Genomic DNA, 26,888 nt, shown 5'->3' on the forward strand with positions numbered 1-26,888 from the left:
AGCTCAATTGTAACGTAAACTTAACTTAGCAGCTAACGTTAGCTCTTCTGAAAACGGTTGAGATGCTAACGACTCAATGTTTACGCGCACGTACGCCCATTGAAACCAAACCATAGAACACGTCAAAAGGCACGCAGCATTTAAATAAACATCTAGAATTATAACATTTAACAATTTAAAATATCATTAATTTTAAATAATGAATTTAAAACTCATTGTGTAGTTCTATGACCCATTCACTTGACAATTATGCTTTAATTATTTTTTATACCATTTTGGTTTTATTTTTATTGTAAAGCAATTTCAAGACATCTGTATTATATATATATATATATATATATTACATTAAAAGAGAATATGAATTAAGCACTCTTTATATAAATTAAAGATGGTAATGAAATTACGGGCCCGTGACGTTGCAGTTTCGTTGCCAGTAAGTCATAAAATTACCGAGTTATTACGATTAGAGTACGTATCTGCGACGTTGTTGGTTATTTTATAACCTTAGGAGGACGTACTGACGACGTTGTGGGTTGGTCATATGATGGTAATGAAATTACGAGCATGCGACGTTGTAGTTACGTTGTCAGTTAGTAAAGTCATGACGTGACCAAAAAGTACGAATAAATTACGTAACTGTTACGTCGTGTGTTAGCTGGGGTGTTTTATTCATATCAGATACACAGTGTGTAAGTAACTATAAAGTTTACTCTATTCTTCTCCCAGTTCACCGGCCACTTACTTTCATGTATTTCGGGAGAAACTGAAGAATTCACGCGCTGTAACTTAACAAATACAACAGGAATCTCCGAACTGCGGTGCCCATCTCACGTTACAGATCAAGATCATTTATTAAGGGTTTTAAACGACAAAACAAACTCACTTACACGGATTTGAGAGTCAGAATAGAAGATAGTTGATGACATGGTAAGCAAGTTTGTTAATATTTAGAAATAAAAGCGCTACATCTGTCATACAGCGCTTTTGGCTGTGGTGAACACGTGCTAAGCATGACGCGTCACCATGGAAACTTGGCTGGCGGGCGGGCGGGGATCGCGAATTAGAAATAAAGGCCTGCCTCTAATAAAAGCCTGCTTCAAATAAAAGCCGGCTACCAGTGGCGTAGCGTCTGGGCATGCAGGGTATGCACGTGCATATGGGCCCGGGCCGATAGGGGGCCCGCCCATGGGGAACTTTTAATTAAAACGAGTTAATTCATTTTTAAAGTGTAGCCACAATAAATATATTTTTTGTATGCATGTCATGTGTAATAATTTCTTGTTTCTCCATAATGTCTAATTTCTTCGTCATTTCTTGTGTGCATTTATTATGCGTTTATTATTTTTTGCACCCCGCGGCTGCCGTAGAACTGTACCGTAATTTTTTACGGCATCGCCGCGTCAAATTAAAAAAAGAAAACACAGTGTGAGAGAGGTTACTAGACGCTAGCTAATTGAACATTAAAGGATGGAAAAATACAAACATAAAAGTGGGGCCTTAAAGAGAAAAAAGAAGGTTTAGTTCTCTCTTACCATCCCTACTGTTGCTTCAGCGGAGCCCTCATTTTCAAAACTGAAGCTATAACAGACTATCGGGACTGGCAATTATTTCCATCGAGAATGCACAAAGCCATGAATGAAACACCAATGACATCGTGCTCGTGGATGAATTTGCCGAAAGAAAGGCCCGTAGAATGCAACTAAATGAGTAAGTAGTTTTATGTTTTTTACATTTTGGGCCGCGGTGCCAAGATTAGTTTATTATTGACATTGGCTGAGCCTTGGTTGGTTTTAGACTTGTTTTTGTTCCGTTCTGGTTGTGAAAAGTTGTTGGGTAGAGTGTTTTTTATGGTATTGTTTGGTATGGTATTTTCTTGATACACTACAGTGAACGTCTATAAATGCAACATGACATCATGACTTTGCGTAAACATCTACGCCACTTTCAAGTCAAGTGGCGTGTTATCTATACGCATTTTGATCTATCCGCGTGTGTGTCCACGCCGAAACGAACCGTCATCTTTTCCGTGTATGTCTACGCCGTTAAACGTCCGAGTGATTCCGCGTGTATGTGTACGCTGTTAAATGTACGAGCGAAACGAAGCAAAATTCATATACATCTGTGGAGCAATATTTTTTTTCCTAGGATGGTAGGGGAAGACTCATAAACAGTATTAACCCCAGTGACGGGTAGGTTTAGGGACGGGGTTGGGGTAACTGTTAGGTCATATATTTATATACAGTAATGTAACGTTAAGTCAACGGCGTTGATAAACACGCTGAAAAGCGATTATGCGTGTTGATAGCACGCCAAAAATGGAAATACGAATTGGCGTGTCATATACGCCATTTCATGAGATCAGTCTGATAAATGAATCTCAATGTACTTCGGGGGCAGGGTTAGGGGGGCCCGTACACATTTTTTTTGCATATGGGCCCGGGACTGACTTGCTACGCCACTGCCGGCTACCATCTGCAGTTCAGGTAAATAAAGGCCCCGGCCTTTATTTGAGGAATTACGTGTCTACGGCGTTAAACGTCCGAGTGATTCCGCGTGTATGTGTACGCCGTTAAATGTCCGAGCGAAACGAAGCAAAAAGTATATCTACTTCTGTGGAGCGATAATTTTTTTCCTAGGATGGTAGGAGAAGACTCATAAATGGTATTAACCCCAGTGACGGGTAGGTTTAGGGACGGGGTTGGGGTAGGTCATATATTTATATATACAGTAATATAACGTTAAGTCAACGGTGTTGATAAACACGCTGAAAAGCGATTATGCGTGTTGATAGCACGCCAAAAATAGAAATACGAATTCGCGTGTCATACATACGCCATTTCATGAGATCAGTCTGGGGTTTTGCATAATACACAGTAAGTTATGACCATTTTACACTTTATATTAAGTGGACAGTTCCTGAGGAGTTACCATGTAAGTACACTGTTAGTACAGTTGCACAGAGGTTTGTGTTTTGCATAATACACAGTAAGTTATGACCATTTTACACTTTATATTAAGTGGACAGTTCCTGAGGAGTTACCATGTAAGTACACTGTTAGTACAGTTGCACAGAGGTTTGTGTTTTGCATAATACACAGTAAGTTATGACCATTTTACACTTTATATTAAGTGGACAGTTCCTGAGGAGTTACCATGTAAGTACACTGTTAGTACAGTTGCACAGAGGTTTGGGTTTTGCATAATACACAGTAAGTTATGACCATTTTACACTTTATATTAAGTGGACAGTTCCTGAGGAGTTACCATGTAAGTACACTGTTAGTACAGTTGCACAGAGGTTTGTGTTTTGCATAATACACAGTAAGTTATGACCATTTTACACTTTATATTAAGTGGACAGTTCCTGAGGAGTTACCATGTTAGTACACTGTTAGTACAGTTGCACAGAGGTTTGGGTTTTGCATAATACATGTAAGTTATGACAGTTTAACACATCAAGTGCAGAGTTCCTGAGGAGTTACCATGTAAGTACACTGGTACCACAAGGGAAAACTTTAGCTGTAACTCAACATAAGTCCTGCCGGTCATATAGTAAATACATGATATACACATAGGAATCATCATGGTTTCAGTGTGTTCTTAACTGGTAACTAAGGTATGGAAGACTGCGTGTGGAAGTGGAACAACTTGTGTGAATACATATTGTTGTTACAAAATGTAGTTACATAATGCCTGTTACACATGTGTACTTACTTTAGTGGAAAAAGTGTTGTTACCAATGTCCTGTTACACATTTGTACTTACACATACCTTTCCGTGGGTTGTTACATATGTGTAGTTACACAAATATTACAGTTGTAGATACTATGTACCAATTTGTATTTACACTGTAGTTACATACTAAGTACATATCTAGCAGAGGTGGAAAGTAACGAATTACATTTACTCGCGTTACGTAATTGAGTAGTTTTTTTGTGTACTTCTACTTTTTTAAGTAGTTTTTAAAATCTGTACTTTTACTTTTACTTAAGTAAGTTTTGTTTGAAGTATTGTACTTCGCTACATTTGAAATCATATCCGTTACTGAGTAAAAAATAATAATACAAGGGAGAAAAAAAAAAATCACACTCCGGAAACTACTGCATTGGCTGAAGGGGGAGAACAAACGCGCAAGAAAGGTGACGCAGACCCAGCTGAGCTGAAAGCGCCCCCGAATTCTTATGAAGCGAATTATGGCAAGTATGCAAATACTTTGTAGAAAAAACGAGTGGTTGTCCTCGAGGATAGATATCCAATTTGCAAAAAATGTGGACGCAAAGTGGCTGCAAAAGGAGGATACATAGGACACCATCCTCCTGCAGATAAAGGTATGTCCCGATGATTATAACTTAAGGCCGAATGACTTACGTGATGCAGAGGGAATCCCGGAATCCAGTCATGAAAATGGAATTATTCACATAACGCAGATGTCACGTAAAACACGCAAAATAATGGATGGATGAATACATGGAAAGTAGAAATGTGCAATAAATCCAATCGCGACATGGTCTGTGAATATTTAAGCACAAAAATACTGCTATGTAAATATTTAACCTATTTGTTCTGCTGAGCTGCGCCGCTTTGTCTACTAACGTTACATGCTCAAGTACGCGTGACGTTCATGGTGTTTTCAGCGTCTCACAAACAATTTGAGGACATGAATACATGAACATTTTCAGAGCTGCTCTGAGAGAACGCCTAATGAGCATTTTCATAATTTTATTTGAGAAAAACCATTGTCAAATACACTTTGAAACGGGTCTTCACTACAACCTGTCAAAATAAAAGTTCGATTTTACTAAGGAGAAATTCTGGGCATAGAATAGAACGAACTTCTCAAAATAATGATAACAACAATAATACATTTTATTTAAACATTATTTAAAGGAATATATATTTTTTTGTCCATGGTTTAATTTAGTAAATCTGTTTTTGCAGCGCTTCCCCAAAAAATAAAAGGACACAAAGTTTAAATTTACATTTGATTACCACCATTTTTGATAATATATTTGGATTAAATCATAAAAAGAAACATTAATTTTCTGAATAAAATACATTTCATAGGACTATATTATTCTTAAACAATTTAATAAATTATTAATGTTAAAAATAAGTTGTTAATCTAATTCATTATCAATTATTGAATTTAATTGATTAGACATGTTTTATTGAAATTTTAATAAACAAAACAAACAAATGGTTTCAAGTTTGTTATAGTAAAAGCATTTGTTCAACAAAAAAAACCCGTTTTCATTAATTTAACTGTCATTTTAACTAATGAAAATAATAATAATAACCATAATTTAATAATACTGTTTATTTATTTAAAGGTGCTATATGTAACTTTTCTTCTAAAATGAATCCTTTTTTTATTGCCTGTGTGTGAAGGGGTTGTAATCACACATTACAATGATCCACTTGTCGGGTTCTGCTATTACCTCTGAAGGCCAATATTCCTATTTCTATGTGAAGTCTCTGGGTCGGATTTTCTGCGAAAGCCATCGGATGTGACGTGCATGCGCTCCCGAGCCTCTCTCCTTTATATGCAGTCTATATGACGGCACTGCAGTTGACGACATGGAGTCTGATAACACCAACAAACGACCTGCCTCCAGCACAACACACACTCCAACACAAACTCCACAAAAATATAAAAAACAAAACAAAACAAAAATGATCTGCTGAAGCTCGTCAGGCCAAACGTGAATCGGATCGACTTAGGACGAAAACACGGATCAACATCGGCAGAGCGTTTGAATTATGGAGAGACCTCCGCTATTTTTATTGCGATAAATTACAAGTTTTCAGATATGCTGAAATAATGTTAAACTATAATGAAATAGCAAGGTAAACTACAACATACATGAGACATGAAATGAATACAAAAGACTGTTCCAGGATAACAAAAAGTAGGTGCTTTAGGATGTAACTTTTATTTTATGTACTAGATCTACTGTCTAACGTCACTCATCCCACTACTATCATATTGTTTATAATACACATTTCCAGACACGTTCAGTACAGTAATGCTACTTCCTACGATCTTACTGTTACACTGAAATTGTTCAGTCTAGTTCACTAACCGTTTTCGTTATCACATTCATCTATGTTGACATTGCTGCCTGATTGTGAAAGATACACGAATAGTTAGTGAAATGCCTTATGCTAGATAACACCACATGTAACGTTATCATGGTACGAGCATGGAGCATTATTGTAACGTTGCAGTGGGAGTTTACATGAGTTTCCAGCATGTTGTGTGATGCTTTCTCCGGTGTGTTGAAAGTCTCAGTGTGGCCGGTACCATGAGTGCTCGCTCTTGTGTTCGAGCAGGCGCAAGAGCATGAGTGCTCTTGTAAAAATTGGTTGCAATCTGAAACATCACCGATAGAGGCAGCTAAAAAATACATATAGCACCTTTAATAATTGATTAATACTGTAAACCGTGATATTTTCGGAGACGTTATCATACTGTGAAAATCTCATACCATTAATACAACGCTACACGGGGGATTCCCACCCCCGCTGTTAAAAAAGTAACTCAGTAACTTTTACTCTGAGTACATTTTAAATGAGCTACTTTTTACTTTTACTTGAGTAGATTTTTAGACCGGTACTTTTACTTGTACTTAAGTAAAATTTCATTGGAGTAGTAGTACTTTTACTTGAGTAGAATATTTTATTACTCTTTCCACCTCTGATATCTAGTAACCATGTAAGTTCACAGGTATTAGGGCCACTTAATATAAAGTGGGACCCATCTCTTACCAGGAAGCATACCCTCACTCCCTGTTCTATGGAAGTAAAATAATCCCAAATGTTTTTGAAACAAAAAGCCTGTTGAATTGTACTACTTGAAAAAAATATGCATTGCATTAACCCTGCTTGTATTTTAATGCATTGTATTTTTAGGGCTTGCATTTTTATAGGCTGAAATTTAGCATGGTTAAATATTTAAGCTGTGAATATTTCAAATCAAATCATTTCAAACATATTTTCATTAGTAAAATTTCAATAATCCATATTCACCTTTCATATTTCATTTCCCAAATATTCAAACTGATTAAAAATACAACCTAAAATATTCAACAGGCAGTTTTCGGTCCATTTTATTTCGCTTTGCAAATTCGCTTCCACAAATTCAGTGGTTCAAATTCGACAGTAAATTCAACATTGACATCCAGGAGCTGCAGGAAAAGTAGTAGATTACCGAGCATAATCTCCATCTGCTGTTAGTCGACCTCACCAGCAGGGGGTGCAAGCGCTTGTTGTTGACGAAGACCAGAGCAACAGTTAGCGCAAGCCATTCATTCATAAAAACTTATTTACAAAAATGTAAGTGTATTTGTGATTATTATGACGTCTGTTTTATGTGAAATTCATTGTGTTCACGATTACTTTTCCTGTGTAGCCTACAAGCATCTTTCTCTACCATGAACGATAATGTTATTCCCTCGATGCGGATGTACAGATCCAGTGTTACATTTGACATATTTCTCTTGGTTGTTTAGTTGCCTTAACCTTATATTGCAGCGATGTGTTGCATGCAGTACTAGGGTTTGGTTTCCCTCAATATGTCAGGATTCCCCTGCTGGACATATAAAACGCTTAACGTAGCTTAATGGACATAAAAGACCAAACTCGCAGGCTAGCAGATGGACTCAGAATATGAATTTAACGCGAAAAGTTTAATGCTGAGCGTTTCCCAGTGATATACTGGCATAAATTTGGTTTGACATTGGACATTCGCACATTTAGGGACCGTCTCTAAAGTTACATACGACATTGGTATACACGTTTCTAACTTAAATACCATTTGAAAAGAACGACTTACAGTCATAAAGCCAACTGTAAAGTGTTCGTGTAGGTGTCAGGCTCAGGCATAATGCGCAATTTATTCAAATAGATTGAAGTTTGCTATTGAAGTTAGAAACGTTTAGGCCTATAGGACTTGTTACTTTAGAGACGGTCCCTAAATGTGCGAATGTCAACCCAATTTTACATTTAGTCTTTTAGCTGGCACTTTTATCCAAAGCAACTAGTTAAACTAACAATATAGAACAACAATATGAAAGTGCTACTTCCCAGTTTAATCTAATGCAGTACATGTACAATACATACTTTCCAAATAAGGTGCGAGTTTGGTCTTTTATATCACTGTACTGTAGTCCATTAAGCTACGTTAAGCGCTTAAGTCCTGACGGAATTCGGGGAATCTTTGAGTATGATGATGTATTGAGGGAAACAGATTATAATCCCGTTCACTGTAGAAAAGGCTGATAACATAAGGCTACACAGGGAAAGTAACAATGAATGAAACATAAAAACAGCTTTTGTGCCTTTAGATATCATCTTTTCCGCATATATACTGACCCAGATAATCGTCAGAAAAAACGTAATGCATGCTGAGTTTTTATGAATGAATGGCTTGCTCTAGTCTAACTGTTGCTCTGGTCTTCTCAACAACACGCGCTTGCACCCCCTGCTGGTGATGTCGACTAACAGCAGATGAAGATTATGCTCGGTAATCTACTGCTTTTCCTGCAGCTCCTGGATGTCAACGTTGAATTTACTGTCGAATTTGAACCACTGAATTTGTGGAAGCGAATTTGCAAAGCGAAATAAAATGGACCGAAAACCGCCTGTTGAATATTATAGGTTGTATTTTTAATCAGTTTGAATATTTTGGAAGTGAAATATGAAAGGTGAATATGGATTATTGAAATTTTACTAATGAAAATGTGTTTGAAATGTTTTGATTTGAAATATTCACAGCTTAAATATTCAACCATGCTAAATTTCAGCCTATAAAAATACAAGCCCTAAAAATACAATGCATTAAAATACAACCAGGGTTAATGCAATGCATATTTTTTTTCAAGTAGTACAATTCAACAGGCTTTTTGTTTCAAAAACATTTGGGATTATTTTACTTCCATAGCACTTCGTGTGCACTTCATGTGTGCCTAAACGCAAGTCCTTTTGAAAACACCTGTGAATGGGAGTTATTTTATGGCGAGCAGAGTGGCGCAGCGGAAGCGTGCTGGGCCCATAACCCAGAGGTTGATGGATCGAAACCATCCTCTGCTAAGACAGCTTTACTTATAAACATTCTCTGTACCTACTTGAAGAAAAGCTGTCACATCTCTGTGCTAAAACCCTTTGTTGTTTTCACCTGATCTAATTTATGACAGAGGCACTTCATGTGTGCCTAAACGCAAGCCCTTTTGAAAAACCTGTGAATGGGAGTCCTTCTATGGCGAGCAGAGTGGCGCAGCGGAAGCGTGCTGGGCCCATAACCCAGAGGTCGATGGATCGAAACCATCCTCTGCTAAGACAGCTTTACTTATAAACATACTCTGTTCCTACTTGAAGAAAAGTCAAGTCACATTTATTTATATAGCGCTTTTCACAATACAGATTGCATCAAAGCAGCTTCACAGTGATAACATGAAAGTAGTACAACACAGTTCAATAATATTGTTGAATATTAAATATCCCCAACTAAGCAAGCCAAAAGCAAGGCGACAGTGGCAAGGAACCAAAACTCCATCAGATTGGATGGAGAAAAAAACCTTGGGAGAACCCAGGCTAGTCAGGGGCCAGTTCTCCTCTGGCTAACAATCATAGGGTTTCAAAGAAGCTTTACAGTAAGTGCATATCAGAAAGTACCTGGAAAAAATACATTTAGTTAATCATGTAATATTTAGGGGATAACATATCGCCGGCGTTGAGTCGTCTCTTCGCAGGCGTTGAGTCGTGTCTTCACAGGCGTTGGTCTTCTCATCACAGGCATTGAGGCATCCGAAATCCCCGTGAGAGGCAGGATACCAAACTGGAGCCTACGAACGCCATTTTTCTCGGGACAAGCGTCCCGAGATAACAGCAGAAAGGCAGATGGGAAATAATTAGCATAGCTGATGTTCATAATATTTCCATTACACGGGAGTAGGTGTTAGAAAACCATAATCTCACAACTCTCCGCAACCCAAACTCTCCGCAACCCAACCGCAACCATACGGACCGACCCGTTTGTCTATAAGGCTGTCGAGCCCCACTGGTGCGTTAAGCAGTTTCAGTGGCAAACGCTTCCGTATGGCATAGCAGAGGACTAAAAGGTAAGCATTATGTGAATGCTTGACTAAAGAGACACGTCTTTAGTCTAGTTTTAAACTGTGTCAGCGAGTCAGAGCATCGGACCGTATCGGGAAGGCTATTCCAGAGTTTTGGAGCTAAATGCGAGAATGCCCTCCCTCCTTTAGTGGACTTCGATATCCTAGGAATGACCAGAAGCCTTGAATTTAGTGATCTTAGAGAACGCGGTGGATTGTAGGGCGAAAGAAGGTCCGTTAAGTACATAGGAGCTAAACCATTAAGGGCTTTATAGGTCAGTAGTAGTACTTTGTAATTGATACGGAACTTAATAGGTAACCAGTGCAGAAATGATAAAATCGGTGTTATATGATCATATTTTCTTGATCTAGTAAGAACTCTAGCGGCTGCATTTTGCACTAACTGTAGCTTGTTTATTGAGGATGCAGGACAACCAGCTAATAAAGCATTACAGTAATCTAGTCTCGAGGTCATGAATGCATGAACTAACTTTTCTGCATCAGAAACAGATAGCATGTTACGTAATTTAGCAATGTTTCTAAGGTGGAAAAAGGCTGTTCTTGTAACAGATGAAATATGATTTTCGAAAGACAAGTTGCGGTCTAGTATAACACCCAGGTCTTTTACTGTAGTGGAAAAAGTAACAGGGCATCCTTCTATATTAAAGTCGTATTGTAAGAGGTTTTGTGTGTAGTTTTTTGGACCAATAAGTAATACCTCCGTTTTATCTGAATTTAATAGCAGGAAATTACGCGTCATCCAGCATTTTATATCTTTGAGACATTCTGTCAATTTAGATAAGTTAGTGTTTTCATCTGGTCGTGATGAAATATATAATTGAGTGTCGTCAGCATAACAGTGGAAATTAATTCCATGTTTTCTTATAATATTACCAAGTGGCAGCATATATATTGAGAATAGCAGAGGGCCTAGCACCGATCCTTGCGGCACTCCGTAGTCTACTGACGTTAACTTTGATTTTCCCCCGTGTAAAGAGACAAAATGATAACGGTCAGATAAGTACGATCTAAACCAGCTTAATGCCTGTCCCTGAACACCAGTGTAGTTTTGTAGTCGATCCAAGAGTATTTTATGATCTATAGTGTCGAACGCGGCGCTAAGATCAAGTAGGACTAGTATTGAGATACAGCCTTGGTCAGAAGCTAAGAGTAGATCATTTGTAATTTTAACTAGCGCAGTTTCTGTACTATGATGCGGTCTGAATCCTGACTGGAATTTTTCATAGATATCATTTTCTTGCAAAAAAGAGCACAGTTGAGCGGATACAACTTTTTCTAGTATTTTGGACATAAATGGAAGATTTGAAATGGGTCTGTAATTTGCTAGGTTATTTGGATCTAGTTGCGGTTTCTTAATGAGAGGTTTTATTACTGCCAACTTGAATATTCTTGGAACATGGCCTAAGAATAAAGACGAGTTAATAATATTGAGAAGAGGCTCTTCCACTACAGGTAACACTTATTTCAGTAGTTTAGTGGGTATTGGATCTAATGAGCATGTTGTTGGTTTAGATGCAATAATAAGTTTATTTAGCTCTTCCTGTCCTATCGTTGCAAAGCGGTGTAGTTGTTCTTGAGGGACGATAATTGAGGCTGAATCATAAGAGACCATAGAGGATTGTACATTTATAATTGTGTTTCGAATGCTTTCTATTTTCTCATTGAAATAATTCATAAAATCATTACTACTAAACTGTAACGGTATATTTTGCTCTGGTGATGTCTGTTTATTTGTTAGTCTAGCCACGGTGTTAAATAAGAACCTTGGATTATTTTGGTTATTTTCTATTAGTTTGCGGAGGTGCTCAGCCCTGGCTGTTTTTAGAGCCTTTTTATAACGTGACATACTGTCTTTCCACGCGATTCTAAAGACCTCTAAATTAGTTTGTTTCCATTTACGCTCTAGGTTACGAGTTTCTCTCTTGATATCATGCGTAACACTGTTGTACCATGGTGCTTTAGTTTTCTCTTTAACCTTTTTTAATCTAATTGGTGCAACAATATCTAATGTACTAGTGAAAATGGTGTTCAAACTGCTAGTCATTTCCTCTAGTTCATCTGTTTGTTTGGGTTCACTGAGCAGCTGAGATAGATCAGGTAAGCTATTTGAGAATCTATCTATAGTGGTTGGAAGGATTGTTCTGCCTGGTCTATAACGTGGCGCAACATGACATATTTCAGCAGTACGTATTATGCACGTTACCATGTAATGATCAGTGACATCATCACTTTGCGGTATAATATCTATATCAGTTGGATTGGTTCCATATGATATAATTAAATCTAGTGTATGATTTAGACGATGAGTGGGACCACGGACGTTTTGCTTGACCCCAAAGGAGTTTAATAAATCTGTAAACGCAGCCCCTAACGCATCATTTTTATTGTCTACGTGTATGTTAAAATCTCCAACAATTATTGCTTTATCGACATTGACCAATAGATCCGAGAGAAAGTCTGCAAACTCTTTTAGAAATTCAGCATATGGCCCTGGAGGTCTATATACAGTAGCCAGGGCTAGAGATAATATGGATTTCTTTCTTACATCTAAGAGCGTAACATTTAGCATAAGTACTTCAAACGAATTAAATCTGTGACCTGTTTTCTGAGAAATATTAAGAATATCTTTATAGATTGTTGCAACACCGCCGCCACGACCAGTCAGACGGGGCTCATGCTTATAACAGTATCTTGGCGGAGTAGACTCATTTAGACCGAAATACTCATTTGGTTTAAGCCAGGTTTCAGTAAGGCAAAGTATATCGAAATTATTATCTGTGACCATTTCATTTACAATAACCGCTTTAGGTGTGAGCGATCTAATGTTTAGAAGACCTAGCTTTAGAAATTCTTTTTGTTCACTGATATTTAGATTTTCTGGTTTAATTACAATAAGATTTTTGCTAGATCCTGCACTAGATTTATTGTTTGGCTTCACTAAACGAGGAATAGACACAGTTTCTATATAATGTTCTTCACTACGTATATCAATTAAGTTTGGACAGCAAAGACTGTGATTTGGATTTTGACTTATTAGTCATCTGGTGCGTAACGTCTTGGAGATATTATCCGACAGAACAGCCGCTCCGGCTCTGCTGGGGTGCAGGCCATCAGCACGGTACAGCCTGGGTCGCTCCCAAAACAGATTCCAATTATTTACAAAGAGCAGTTTCTGTTCATTACACAGTGACATTAACCATTCATTTAGTGCAAATAGTCTACTGAACCTTTCTTGTCCTAGTCGGTACGTGGGAAGCGGTCCAGACACGATGATCGTTGCCTCAGGCGCTGTGTTGCGTACCGCCTCGATCAGGCTCCTGTAGTCCTTCTTCAGAACCTCCGTCTGCCGCAGCCTGACGTCGCTCCCTCCCGCATGCAGCACCACAGCTCCGACGCGCTCGTCCCCGGTCAGGATTTCGGGAACCTGTGCAGCGATATCAAGAACACGAGCACCAGGAAAGCAGTGAGAGCGCACCTTACCTTTACCTGAGGTAGCACGGACATGGCGGACCATGGACGTGCCGATGATCACGGCGTCGTCGCGTTTCGACTCGCGAAGAGGGGAGAAGCGGTTCCGAGTGGAGATCTCGAAGACCGGGAGGGGCGGAGGAGTAGCTCTGGTCCTGGCTCGCGTCTTCCGCTGCATGATCCATGGTCCATTGTGTTGTGTCGGTGCCGGAGTAAATGAAGCCCGAGATGATCGCGTCCTTCTGGACAGAGAAACACACGGAGTAGACGAACTCGGAGTTAAAGAGTTACTAACCACTAACTTGTGAGCATCGGCGCGTGCTGCTTCAAGTGCTGATCGCCGATCCAACAGCTCGGCTTGCTTTTCCAGCAGACCACAGATCTGTTTCTCCACGGATTCCAGCTCCAGATTCACCGAGAATAGCTCGAAAGTGTCCTCACCTGCACTCAGAGGTAAAGTTAGACACGCATCCGATATGTTCGCCATTATAACAAATGAGCTGTAAATTAGCAGTGATACTACAACTATCAGTACTAATTTAGGACTGCAATGTCAAATATAACTCGTGTCCTTTCAGTGAAAGGGTGTAATATTAGACGGCCGAGGCCACGCGTGAAATGTTAGCGGGCTAAAGGCTAGTAGCCGAGAATCGAAAGGTTGGATATAAGTAGCGATATCAAAGCAATCTAATTGTTTTTTATAAGGAATAGTTTCGTGGATAAGTTCACATGATATAAAAATAAAAAGTGCTTGCTTATAAATGCGTGGTAAAGCAGAAAAACAAGGATTAATGAAGTAATTCGCCGGAGCAACGGAGTAAGCGTCTGCCTCTCAAGATCGCCAAAGATTAAAGAGATGGAGTCCTTTAAAAAGCTGTCACATCTCTGTGCTAAAACCCTTTGTTGTTTTCACCTGATCTAACCCAGAGGTCGATGGATCGAAACCATCCTCTGCTAGGGCATCTTCACTAATGTCCATGTTTTATCCCAATAAAGAGCAACTTCCACATCTCGCTTGTTCATTCAGAAAATCTGTGTATTTGTGTGTGTATGCCCTTTTAAAAACGCCTCATTGACTAAGCCACCTGAATGAGATTGACAATTAGTAGGGCAAGCGATTCATGCCCCAGTGGCCTATTGAAGTAGTCGTTCATCCGGATTACTTTGTGTGCTGGCCTTGTTTAAATGCCAATGCTGTTGTTGTCACTGAAGCCAAAGTAATGTGGGCACATGAGCACAGGTTTTTAACAGCCCCAGTGGCCTAATGGATAAGGCACTGGCCTCCTAAGCCAGGGATTATGGGTTCGAGTCCCATCTGGGGTGCTTTACAGCAGAGTGGCGCAGCGGAAGCCTGCTGGGCCCATAACCCAGAGGTCGATGGATCGAAACAGCCTGATGGAGTTGGTCAAAGAAGGCGTCCTTTGCATACTCATCAGCGACATCGGTGGGGGCATAAGCAACGATTACTGTCATCTTGCCATGTTGGTGGAGAAAGCAGGCTGACAGTAATCTGTCGCTCAGGGGTGTCCAGTTGATGAGGAATTTGCGGAGGGCCTTTGGGATGGCAAGTGCCACGCCATAAAGGCCTGTCCGTCTCTCGGGGCCAATCCAGAAATAGCAATGGTTGCCTGCTGTTGTTTCGCCATTGCCGTGCCATCGAACTTCACAGAGCCCTGCCAAGGTGATGTTATAGCGGCAGAGCTCTCTGGACAGCAGGGTGGCAGCTCCGGGGCGAAGAAGTGTCTGGACATTCCATGTGGCGACTCGGGTACTGCGGCGAAGGTTTAACCGTACTCGTTGGTCGGGGGCAGGCAGGGCTCCGTTACCGTGTTGGGCTGTCCGGCTACTTTCTCTGATCGGTTTCGTAACAAAATAGTTTCTCCTGGGTGGGTTGTTAGCCCTCCGCAGGATAGTCGGTTGGTGGGGCTGCCACCTTGCAGCATTCCGACATGCTGGGGTCTTTGTTTGTCTGGAACCTACCCTGGAGACCGGCCCGCCTAGGGTGACCCTACCAGGAGCGAGCTTCCGATGGTATCGCTCTCCAGGGTCACTGGAACATGCAAGCCCCCTCGCCACGTCAAGGCCAGACCCGAGAGAGAGTCTGCTAAGACAGCTTTACTTATAAACATTCTCTGTACCTACTTGAAGAAAACCTGTCACATCTCTGTGCTAAAACCCTTTGTTGTTTTCACCTGATCTCATTTATGACAGAGGCACTTCATGTGTGCCTACACGCAAGTCCTTTTGAAAACACCTGTGGATGGTAGTTCATCTATGGCGAGCAGAGTGGTGCAGTGGAAGCGTGCTGGGCCCATAACCCAGAGGTCGATGGATCGAAACCATCCTCTGCTAAGACAGCTTTACTTATAAACATTCTCTGTACCTACTTGAAGAAAAGCTGTCACATCTCTGTGCTAAAACCCTTTGTTGTTTTCACCTGATCTCATTTATGACAGAGGCACTTCATGTGTGCCTAAACACAAGTCCTTTTGAAAACACCTGTGGATGGGAGTTCATCTATGGCGAGCAGAGTGGCGCAGCGGAAGCGTGCTGGGCCCATAACCCAGAGGTTGATGGATCGAAACCATCCTCTGCTAAGACAGCTTTACTTATAAATATTCTCTGTACCTATTTGAAGAAAAGCTGTCACATCTCTGTGCTAAAACCCTTTGTTGTTTTCACCTGATCTAATTTATGACAGAGGCACTTCATGTGTGCCTAAACGCAAGCCCTTTTGAAAAACCTGTGAATGGGAGTCCTTCTATGGCGAGCAGAGTGGCGCAGCGGAAGCGTGCTGGGCCCATAACCCAGAGGTCGATGGATCGAAACCATCCTCTGCTAAGACAGCTTTACTTATAAACATTCTCTGTATCTACTTGAAGAAAAGCTGTCACATCTCTGTGCTAAAACCCTTTGTTGTTTTCACCTGATCTCATTTATGACAGAGGCACTTCGTGTGCACTTCATGTGTGCCTAAACGCAAGCCCTTTTGAAAAACCTGTGAATGGGAGTCCTTCTATGGCGAGCAGAGTGGCGCAGCGGAAGCGTGCTGGGCCCATAACCCAGAGGTCGATGGATCGAAACCATCCTCTGCTAAGACAGCTTTACTTATAAACATTCTCTGTATCTATTTGAAGAAAAGCTGTCACATCTCTGTGCTAAAACCCTTTGTTGTTTTCACCTGATCTAATTTATGACAGAGGCACTTCATGTGTGCCTAAACGCAAGCCCTTTTGAAAAACCTGTGAATGGGAGTCCTTCTATGGCGAGCAGAGTGGCGCAGCGGAAGCGTGCTGGGCCCATAACCCAGAGGTCGATGGATCGAAACCATCCTCTGCTAAGACAGCTTTACTTATAAACATACTCTGTTCCTACTTGAAGAAAAGCTGTCACATCTCTGTGCTAAAACCCTTTGTTGTTTTCACCTGATCTCATTTATGACAGAGGCACTTCGTGTGCACTTCATGTGTGCCTAAACGCAAGTCCTTTTGAAAACACCTGTGAATGGGAGTTATTTTATGGCGAGCAGAGTGGCGCAGCGGAAGTGTGCTGGGCCCATAACCCAGAGGTCGATGGATCGAAACCATCCTCTGCTAAGAAAGCTTTACTTATAAACATTCTCTGTACCTACTTGAAGAAAAGCTGTCACATCTCTGTGCTAAAACCCTTTGTTGTTTTCACCTGATCTCATTTATGACAAGGCACTTCGTGTGCACTTCGTGTGCACTTCATGTGCCTAAACGCAAGTCCTTTTGAAAACCCCTGTGAATGGGAGTTCTTCTATGGCGAGCAGATTGGCGCAGCGGAAGCGTGCTGGGCCCATAACCCAGAGGTCGATGGATCGAAACCATCCTCTGCTAAGACGGCTTTACTTATAAACATTCTCTGTACCTACTTGAAGAAAAGCTGTCACATCTCTGTGCTAAAACCCTTTGTTGTTTTCACCTGATCTCATTTATGACAGAGGCACTTCATGTGTGCCTACACGCAAGTCCTTTTGAAAACACCTGTGGATGGGAGTTCATCTATGGCGAGCAGAGTGGCGCAGCGGAAGCGTGCTGGGCCCATAACCCAGAGTTCGATGGATCGAAACCATCCTCTGCTAAGAAAGCTTGACTTATAAACATTCTCTGTACCTACTTGAAGAAAAGCTGTCACATCTCTGTGCTAAAACCCTTTGTTGTTTTCACCTGATCTCATTTATGACAGAGGCACTTCATGTGTGCCTACACGCAAGTCCTTTTGAAAACACCTGTGGATGGGAGTTCATCTATGGCGAGCAGAGTGGCGCAGCGGAAGCGTGCTGGGCCCATAACCCAGAGGTCGATGGATCGAAACCATCCTCTGCTAAGACAGCTTTACTTATAAACATTCTCTGTACCTACTTGAAGAAAAGCTGTCACATCTCTGTGCTAAAACCCTTTGTTGTTTTCACCTGATCTCATTTATGACAGAGGCACTTCGTGTGCACTTCATGTGTGCCTACACGCAAGTCCTTTTGAAAACACCTGTGAATGGGAGTCCTTCTATGGCGAGCAGAGTGGCGCAGCAGGAGCGTGCTGGGCCCATAACCCAGAGGTCGATGGATCGAAAACATCCTCTGCTAAGACAGCTTTACTTATAAACATACTCTGTTCCTACTTGAAGAAAAGCTGTCACATCTCTGTGCTAAAACCCTTTCTTGTTTTCACCTGATCTAACCCAGAGGTCGATGGATCGAAACCATCCTCTGCTAAGGCATCTTCACTTATGTCCATGTTTTATCCCAATAAAGAGCAACTTCCACATCTCGCTTGTTCATTCAGAAAATCTGTGTGTTTGTGTGGGCCCATAACCCAGAGGTCGATGGATCGAAACCATCCTCTGCTAAGACAGCTTTACTTATAAACATTCTCTGTACCTACTTGAAGAAAAGCTGTCACATCTCTGTGCTAAAACCCTTTGTTGTTTTCACCTGATCTCATTTATGACAGGGGCACTTCGTGTGCACTTCATGTGTGCCTAAACTTAAGTCCTTTTGAAAACACCTGTGAATGGGAGTTCTTCTATGGCGAGTAGAGTGGCGCAGCGGAAGCGTGCTGGGCCCATAACCCAGAGGTCGATGGATCGAAACCAACCTCTGCTAAACCTTCTTTACTTAAATACATGCTCTGTTCCTACTTGAAGAATTGTTGCCTCAGCGGTGTGCTAAAATCTTCTGCATTTTTCACCTGTTCTAATTGATGACAGAAGAGCACTTCAAGTGTGCCTTAACGCATGTCAAATTGAAAACAGTAGGGTATGGCAAGTCTGTTGTCCGGAGCAGAGTGGCGCAGCGGAAGCGTGCTGGGCCCATAACCCAGAGATCGATGGATCGAAACCATCCTCTGCTAAGACAGCTTTACTTATAAACATACTCTGTTCCTACTTGAAGAAAAGCTGTCACATCTCTGTGCTAAAACCCTTTCTTGTTTTCACCTGATCTAACCCAGAGGTCGATGGATCGAAACCATCCTCTGCTAAGGCATCTTCACTTATGTCCATGTTTTATCCCAATAAAGAGCAACTTCCACATCTCGCTTGTTCATTCAGAAAATCTGTGTGTTTGTGTGTGTATGCCCTTTTAAAAACGCCTCATTGACTAAGCCACCTGAATGAGATTGACAATTAGTAGGGCAAGCGATTCATGCCCCAGTGGCCTATTGAAGTAGTCGTTCATCCGGATTACTTTGTGTGCTGGCCTTGTTTAAATGCCAATGCTGTTGTTGTCACTGAAGCCAAAGTAATGTGGGCACATGAGCACAGGTTTTTAACAGCCCCAGTGGCCAAATGGATAAGGCACTGGCCTCCTAAGCCAGGGATTTGCTGGGCCCATAACCCAGAGATCGATGGATCGAAATCATCCTCTGCTAAGACAGCTTTACTTATAAACATACTCTGTTCCTACTTGAAGAAAAGCTGTCACATCTCTGTGCTAAAACCCTTTGTTGTTTTCACCTGATCTAATTTATGACAGAGGCACTTTATGTGTGCCTAAACGCAAGCCCTTTTGAAAAACCTGTGATTGGGAGTCCTTCTACGGCGAGCAGAGTGGCGTAGCGGAAGCGTGCTGGGCCCATAACCCAGAGGTCGATGGATCGAAACCATCCTCTGCTAAACCTTCTTTACTTAAATACATGCTCTGTTCCTACTTGAAGAAAAGTTGCCTCAGTGGTGTGCTAAAATCTTCTGCATTTTTCACCTGTTCTAATTGATGACAGAAGAGCACTTCAAGTGTGCCTTAACACATGTCAATTTGAAAACAGTAGGGTATGGCAAGTCTGTTGTCCGGAGCAGATTGGCGCAGCGGAAGCGTGCTGGGCCCATAACCCAGAGGTCAATGGATCGAAACCATCCTCTGCTAAGACAGCTTTACTTATAAACATACTCTGTTCCTACTTGAAGAAAAGCTGTCACATCTCTGTGCTAAAACCCTTTGTTGTTTTCACCTGATCTAATTTATGACAGAGGCATTTCATGTGCACTTCATGTGTGCCTAAACGCAAGTCCTTTTGAAAAAACCTGTGAATGGGAGTTCTTCTATGGCGAGCAGAGTGGCCCATAACCCAGAGGTCGATGGATCGAAACCATCCTCTGCTAAGACAGCTTTACTTATAAACATTCTCTGTACCTACTTGAAGAAAAGCTGTCACATCTCTGTGCTAAAACCCTTTGTTGTTTTCACCTGATCTCATTTATGACAGAGGCACTTCATGTGTGCCTAAATGCAAGTCCTTTTGAAAACACCTGTGATTGGGAGTCCTTCTATGGCGAGCAGAGTGGCGCAGCGGAAGCGTGCTGGACCCATAACCCAGAGGTCGATGGATCGAAACCATCCTCTGCTAAACCTTCTTTACTTAAATACATGCTCTGTTCCTACTTGAAGAAAAGTTGCCTCAGCGGTGTGCTAAAATCATCTGCATTTTTCACCTGTTCTAATTGATGACAGAAGGTCACTTCAAGTGTGCCTTAACGCATGTCAATTTGAAAACAGTAGGGTATGGCAAGTCCGTTGTCCGGAGCAGATTGGCGCAGGGGAAGCGTGCTGGGCCCATAACCCAGAGGTCGATGGATCGAAACCATCCTCTGCTAAGACAGCTTTACTTATGTCCATGTTTTATCCCAAATAAAGAGCAACTTCCACATCCCGCTTGTTCATTCAGAAAATCTTTGTGTTTGTGTGTGTATGCCCTCTTAAAAACGCCTCATTGACTAAGCCACCTGAATGAGATTGACAATTAGTAGGGCAAGTGATTCATGCCCCAATGGCCTATTGAAGTAGTCGTTCATCCGGATTACTTTGTGTGCTGGCCTTGTTTAAATGCCAATGCTGTTGTTGTCACTGAAGCCAAAGTAATGTGGGCACATGAGCACAGGTTTTTAACAGCCCCAGTGGCCTAATGGATAAGGCACTGGCCTCCTAAGCCAGGGATTGTGGGTTCAAGTCCCATCTGGGGTGGTTTGCAGCGGAAGCGTGCTGGGCCCATAACCCAGAGGTCGATGGATCAAAACCATCCTCTGCTAAACCTTCTTTAATTAAATACATGCTCTGTTCCTACTTGAAGAATTGTTGCCTCAGCGGTGTGCTAAAATCTTCTGCATTTTTCACCTGTTCTAATTGATGACAGAAGAGCACTTCAAGTGTGCCTTAACGCATGTCAAATTGAAAACAGTAGGGTATGGCAAGTCTGTTGTCCGGAGCAGATTGCCGCAGCGGAAGCGTGCTGGGCCCATAACCCAGAGGTCGATGGATCGAAACCATCATCTGCTAAGACAGCTTTACTTATAAACATACTCTGTTCCTACTTGAAGAAAGCTTTCACATCTCTGTGCTAAAACCCTTTGTTGTTTTCACCTGATCTAACCCAGAGGTCGATGGATCGAAACCATCCTCTGCTAAGGCATCTTCACTTATGTCCATGTTTTATCCCAATAAAGAGCAACTTCCACATCTCGCTTGTTCATTCAGAAAATCTGTGTGTTTGTGTGTGTATGCCCTTTTAAAAACGCCTCATTGACTAAGCCACCTGAATGAGATTGACAATTAGTAGGGCAAGCGATTCATGCCCCAGTGGCCTATTGAAGTAGTCGTTCATCCGGATTACTTTGTGTGCTGGCCTTGTTTAAATGCCAATGCTGTTGTTGTCACTGAAGCCAAAGTAATGTGGGCACATGAGCACAGGTTTTTAACAGCCTCAGTGGCCTAATGGATAAGGCACTGGCCTCCTAAGCCAGGGATTGTGGGTTCGAGTCCCATCTGGGGTGGTTTAAAGCAGAGTGGCGCAGCGGAAGTGTGCTGGGCCCATAACCCAGAGGTCGATGGATCAAAACCATCCTCTGCTAAGACAGCATTTCTTAAACATTCTCTGTACCTACTTGAAGAAAAGCTGTCACATCTCTGTGCTAAAACCCTTTGTTGTTTTCACCTGATCTCATTTATGACAGAGGCACTTCGTGTGCACTTCATGTGTGCCTAAACGCAAGCCCTTTTGAAAAACCTGTGAATGGGAGTCCTTCTATGGCGAGCAGAGTGGCGCAGCGGAAGCGTGCTGGGCCCGTAACCCAGAGGTCAATGGATCGAAACCATCCTCTGCTAAACCTTCTTTACTTAAATACATGCTCTATTCCTACTTGAAGAAAAGTTGCCTCAGCGGTGTGCTAAAATCTTCTGCATTTTTCACCTGTTCTAATTGATGACAGAAGAGCACTTCAAGTGTGCCTTAACGCCATAGACAGCATAAGAAATGGACAGAGCCATCTCATTGCAACTCAGTTGAGACAGTTGAAGCCCATTTTCAGCGATTTCTGAGCACTTCCGTTCCTGACGCGCAGACTCAAACCGACTCAAACTAAGCTTGATGACGTGAGCAACCTGTCTGACAGACGTTAATCTTCTAGTAGCTGTGCGTGAAAATTGCCAACGTTAATCTTGCAGAGACGGGGAACTTGAGCAAAGAGTTCTTTGGCGTGAGTGAGCAGGAGTAAGTATTCCGTTGCTTTTATGGACTCATTATCTATGGGCTTCTCCCTTGACGGGACGTCCCCCCGATTGCCTGCGAGCTTCTCCTCCTGTCTGTACGGTAATTTCTGTACAGCACGACAGAGAGTCGAGTGGTTATGACGCAATCGTTAGCCTATTTTTACTAAAACTGTTTCTACGGGGCCATAATGTAACATAGAAGGTAATGGAGCACTTTATACATTGTCGTGTTTCTTTAGAAATAAATAATGGACAAATGGAGTCTTTAAACGCCTCAGATGTAAAGTTATTCGCTGTCAAAGTGACACCAAAATGAATGGGAGTCAATGGAAATGCTAACGCAAGTGAAGTTCTGCTACAACATGGCGGCACCCGGCCGGCTTCAACTTCCGGTCGATGGATTACCCCCTTGCTTAACGCATATCAATTTGAAAACAGTAGGGTATGGCAAGTCTGTTGTCCGGAGCAGATTGGCGCAGCGGAAGTGTGCTGTAGTGATGTTACGTATGACACTGAAGCTTCGATGTGCGTATCGCGAAAGCGAAGCAATTTCTATTGAAGCCCCGTATCGGGGTGTGTATTGGTTTCCCAGAGGTCAAGTGATCGATGACAAACGAAGCCTCACTTTCTGTCCAATCACGTGCGCGTCTCGCTTTGGGTGTCAGAAGGCTCGAAGGTCCTTGTTGGCTCAGTCTGGTCGATGGGTTTGTGAGGAGAGTGCTGTACTTTGAAAGTTAATCAATACATTACATTTAAATAACCAAAACTACTTATTATTTTGTTGTTGTGTCTTTTTGTTTTTGTAAGATCGTTGCACTTTTGGTGTTTTTTAGGTAATTTGGTGTTGGTATTTGGGTGTTTGGTGACGGGTTTGTATTTACAGCAATGGCAACAGCCAAAAAAAGGAAGACTTCCCCTAACTGGGAATATTTTGAGCTTATAGCTTCCAATGTATGAATGCATTTCTAAAAAAGAAATAAAGAAATAAATATGTATTTATTTCCCATACATTGGCATTACAGACTAATTAAAATCTTTATCACCTTTCTGTCATTCCTACAGTTACATAAGCACTATCACTGCCAAGTGTCAGATGAACAGATGATCCTATCACACAATGTCCTTATTCACTATGTGTGTGTGTGTGTGTGTGGAGAGAGAGAGTAGGCCTACATTTGATCTTATTAAATCATATGCTCATTTTATATTTTATTGTCACACTTTAATGGGTAAAATAATTTATTTATTAATGGACAAATCAAACACAAACGTGTAAGGCTTTTTATTTCTACACATAACGTTGCAATTATGGAGTGTGTTGTTGTGGTTGCTTCATCTGACAGAGCTTTTAACACAGGCTTCTGGCTGCTTTATTTTAAATAAGCACCAGATGGCGCTGTTCTCGACACTCTCGAAGCTTTGAATCTTTTCCCGGAACAGTCAGGGGAAAGCCTCATTGATTCACGAGGCTTCATTTCCCCATCCCTAGTGTGCTGGGCCCATAACCCAGAGGTCGATGGATCGAAACCATCCTCTGCTAAAACAGCTTTACTTATAAACATACTCTGTTCCTACTTGAAGAAAAGCTGTCACATCTCTGTGCTAAAACCCTTTCTTGTTTTCACCTGATCTAACCCAGAGGTCGATGGATCGAAACCATCCTCTGCTAAGACATCTTCACTTATGTGCATGTTTTATCCCAAATAAAGAGCAACTTCCACATCTCGCTTGTTCATTCAGAAAATCTGTGTGCTTGTGTGTGTATGCCCTTTTAAAAACGCCTCATTGACTAAGCCACCTGAATGAGATTGACAATTAGTAGGGCAAGCGATTCATGCCCCAGTGGCCTATTGAAGTAGTCGTTCATCCGGATTACTTTGTGTGCTGGCCTTGTTTAAATGCCAATGCTGTTGTTGTCACTGAAGCCAAAGTAATGTGGGCACATGAGCACAGGTTTTTAACAGCCTCAGTGGCCTAATGGATAAGGCACTGGCCTCCTAAGTCAGGGATTGTGGGTTCGAGTCCCATCTGGGGTGGTTTACAGCAGAGTGGCGCAGCAGAAGCGTGCTGGGCCCATAACCAAGAGGTCGATGAATTGAAACCATCCTCTGCTAAGACAGCTTTCCTTATGTACATGCTCTCTTCCTACTTGAATAAAAGTTGCCTCAGCTGTGTGCTAAAACCCTCTGCATTTTTCACCTGTTCTAATTGATGACCGAAGAGGGTCCCACTTTATATTAAGTGGCCCTAATACCTGTGAACTTACATGGTTACTAGATATGTACTTAGTATGTAACTACAGTGTAAATACACATTGGTACATAGTATCTACAACTGTAATATTTGTGTAACTACACATATGTAACAACCCACGGAAAGGTATGTGTAAGTACAAATGTGTAACAGGACATTGGTAACAACACTTTTTCCACTACAGTAAGTACACACTGAAACCATGATGATTCCTATGTGTATACCATGTATTTACTATATGACCGGCAGGACTTATGTTGAATTACAGCTAAAGTTTTCCCTTGTGGTACCAGTGTACTTACATGGTGTTACGCACCCTTAGACAAAGTCAATAAAGGGGCAACATTGAGGTAGTGATCAGAAGGTGGTGTGATTAAGATGGCAAAAGACAAAGCGTAACGAGGTACTGTGAAAATAAAGTACAATTTATTGTACATAAGTGAAATATTAAAGCAAAAAGATGAATAACAATAATAATATTTGTGTTGGACACAAAGAATGCTAAACAAAATAAACAGACAGAGAGATATCAAATAAATAAATAACCCAAGAGAATAAGGACGTAGATGGTGAAGCCAAATTAAAGAAAAGAACAAAACAAATTCAGTTTAACTAATCCCAACCTCTCAACTAACTAATAACAAAAAGAAAAGAAAAGACACAATTCTTCAGCGCAAAGCGCCATCTCTAACTGCTCTAACTAATAACAAAACATCCAAGGGTGGCGTTCACTTCCTTACCTGGTGTTTGTATACATCGAGTTTGCTAAGTGTTGCTGTGTACGTCACGTGACATATTACCTGTCCGAATTTCTCTTGGTAACTGGAAAACACGCCATCATGGCAGAACACATTACTCTTGGTAATCTCAGAACACGCCGTCATGGCAGAACACATTACACTTGGTAATCTCAGAACACGCCGTCATGGCAGAACACATTACACTTGGTAATCTCAGAACACGCCGTCATGGCAGAACACATTACACTTGGTAATCTCAGAACAGGCCGTCATGGCAGAACACATTACACTTGGCAATCTCAGAACAGGCCGTCATGGCAGAACACATTACACTTGGTAATCTCAGAACACGCCGTCATGGCAGAACACATTACACTTGGTAATCTCAAAACACGCCGTCATGGCAGAACACATTACACTTGGTAATCTCAGAACACGCCGTCATGGCAGAACACATTACACTTGGTAATCTCAGAACACGCCGTCATGGCAGAACACATTACACTTGGTAATCTCAAAACACGCCGTCATGGCAGAACACATTACACTTGGCAATCTCAGAACACGCCGTCATGGCAGAACACATTACACTTGGCAATCTCAGAACACGCCGTCATGGCAGAACACATTACACTTGGTAATCTCAGAACAGGCCGTCATGGCAGAACACATTACACTTGGCAATCTCAGAACACGCCGTCATGGCAGAACACATTACTCTTGGTAATCTCAGAACACGCCGTCATGGCAGAACACATTACACTTGGTAATCTCAGAACACGCCGTCATGGCAGAACACATTACACTTGGTAATCTCAGAACACGCCGTCATGGCAGAACACATTACACTTGGTAATCTCAAAACACGCCGTCATGGCAGAACACATTACACTTGGTAATCTCAGAACAGGCCGTCATGGCAGAACACATTACACTTGGCAATCTCAGAACACGCCGTCATGGCAGAACACATTACACTTGGTAATCTCAGAACAGGCCGTCATGGCAGAACACATTACACTTGGTAATCTCAGAACACGCCGTCATGGCAGAACACATTACACTTGGCAATCTCAGAACACGCCGTCATGGCAGAACACATTACACTTGGTAATCTCAAAACACGCCGTCATGGCAGAACACATTACACTTGGTAATCTCAGAACACGCCGTCATGGCAGAACACATTACACTTGGTAATCTCAGAACACGCCGTCATGGCAGAACACATTACACTTGGTAATCTCAGAACACGCCGTCATGGCCGAAAGAAAAAACAACAGGACAATGTCTGTA

The 26,888-nt window shown here is 41.6% G+C and overlaps 4 non-coding genes across 4 annotated transcripts; all 4 read left to right on the forward strand.

Moving 5' to 3' along the window:
* Positions 1-14,851: 14,851 nt before the first annotated feature.
* trnar-ccu (transfer RNA arginine (anticodon CCU)) lies at positions 14,852-14,924 on the forward strand. The gene has a single exon. It is a non-coding gene; the product is annotated as a tRNA-Arg (tRNA).
* Positions 14,925-21,005: 6,081 nt separating this feature from the next.
* Positions 21,006-21,078, forward strand: trnar-ccu (transfer RNA arginine (anticodon CCU)). The gene has a single exon. It is a non-coding gene; the product is annotated as a tRNA-Arg (tRNA).
* A 733-nt stretch (positions 21,079-21,811) lies between these two features.
* On the forward strand, positions 21,812-21,884 carry trnar-ccu (transfer RNA arginine (anticodon CCU)). Its single transcript has one exon. It is a non-coding gene; the product is annotated as a tRNA-Arg (tRNA).
* A 2,678-nt stretch (positions 21,885-24,562) lies between these two features.
* Positions 24,563-24,635, forward strand: trnar-ccu (transfer RNA arginine (anticodon CCU)). Its single transcript has one exon. It is a non-coding gene; the product is annotated as a tRNA-Arg (tRNA).
* The last annotated feature ends 2,253 nt before the right edge of the window (positions 24,636-26,888 follow it).

This window comes from Rhinichthys klamathensis, unplaced genomic scaffold, assembly GCF_029890125.1.
Source record: "Rhinichthys klamathensis goyatoka isolate OS25496 unplaced genomic scaffold, OSU_Roscu_1.1 h1tg000272l_1, whole genome shotgun sequence".
NCBI lineage: Eukaryota > Metazoa > Chordata > Actinopteri > Cypriniformes > Leuciscidae > Rhinichthys > Rhinichthys klamathensis.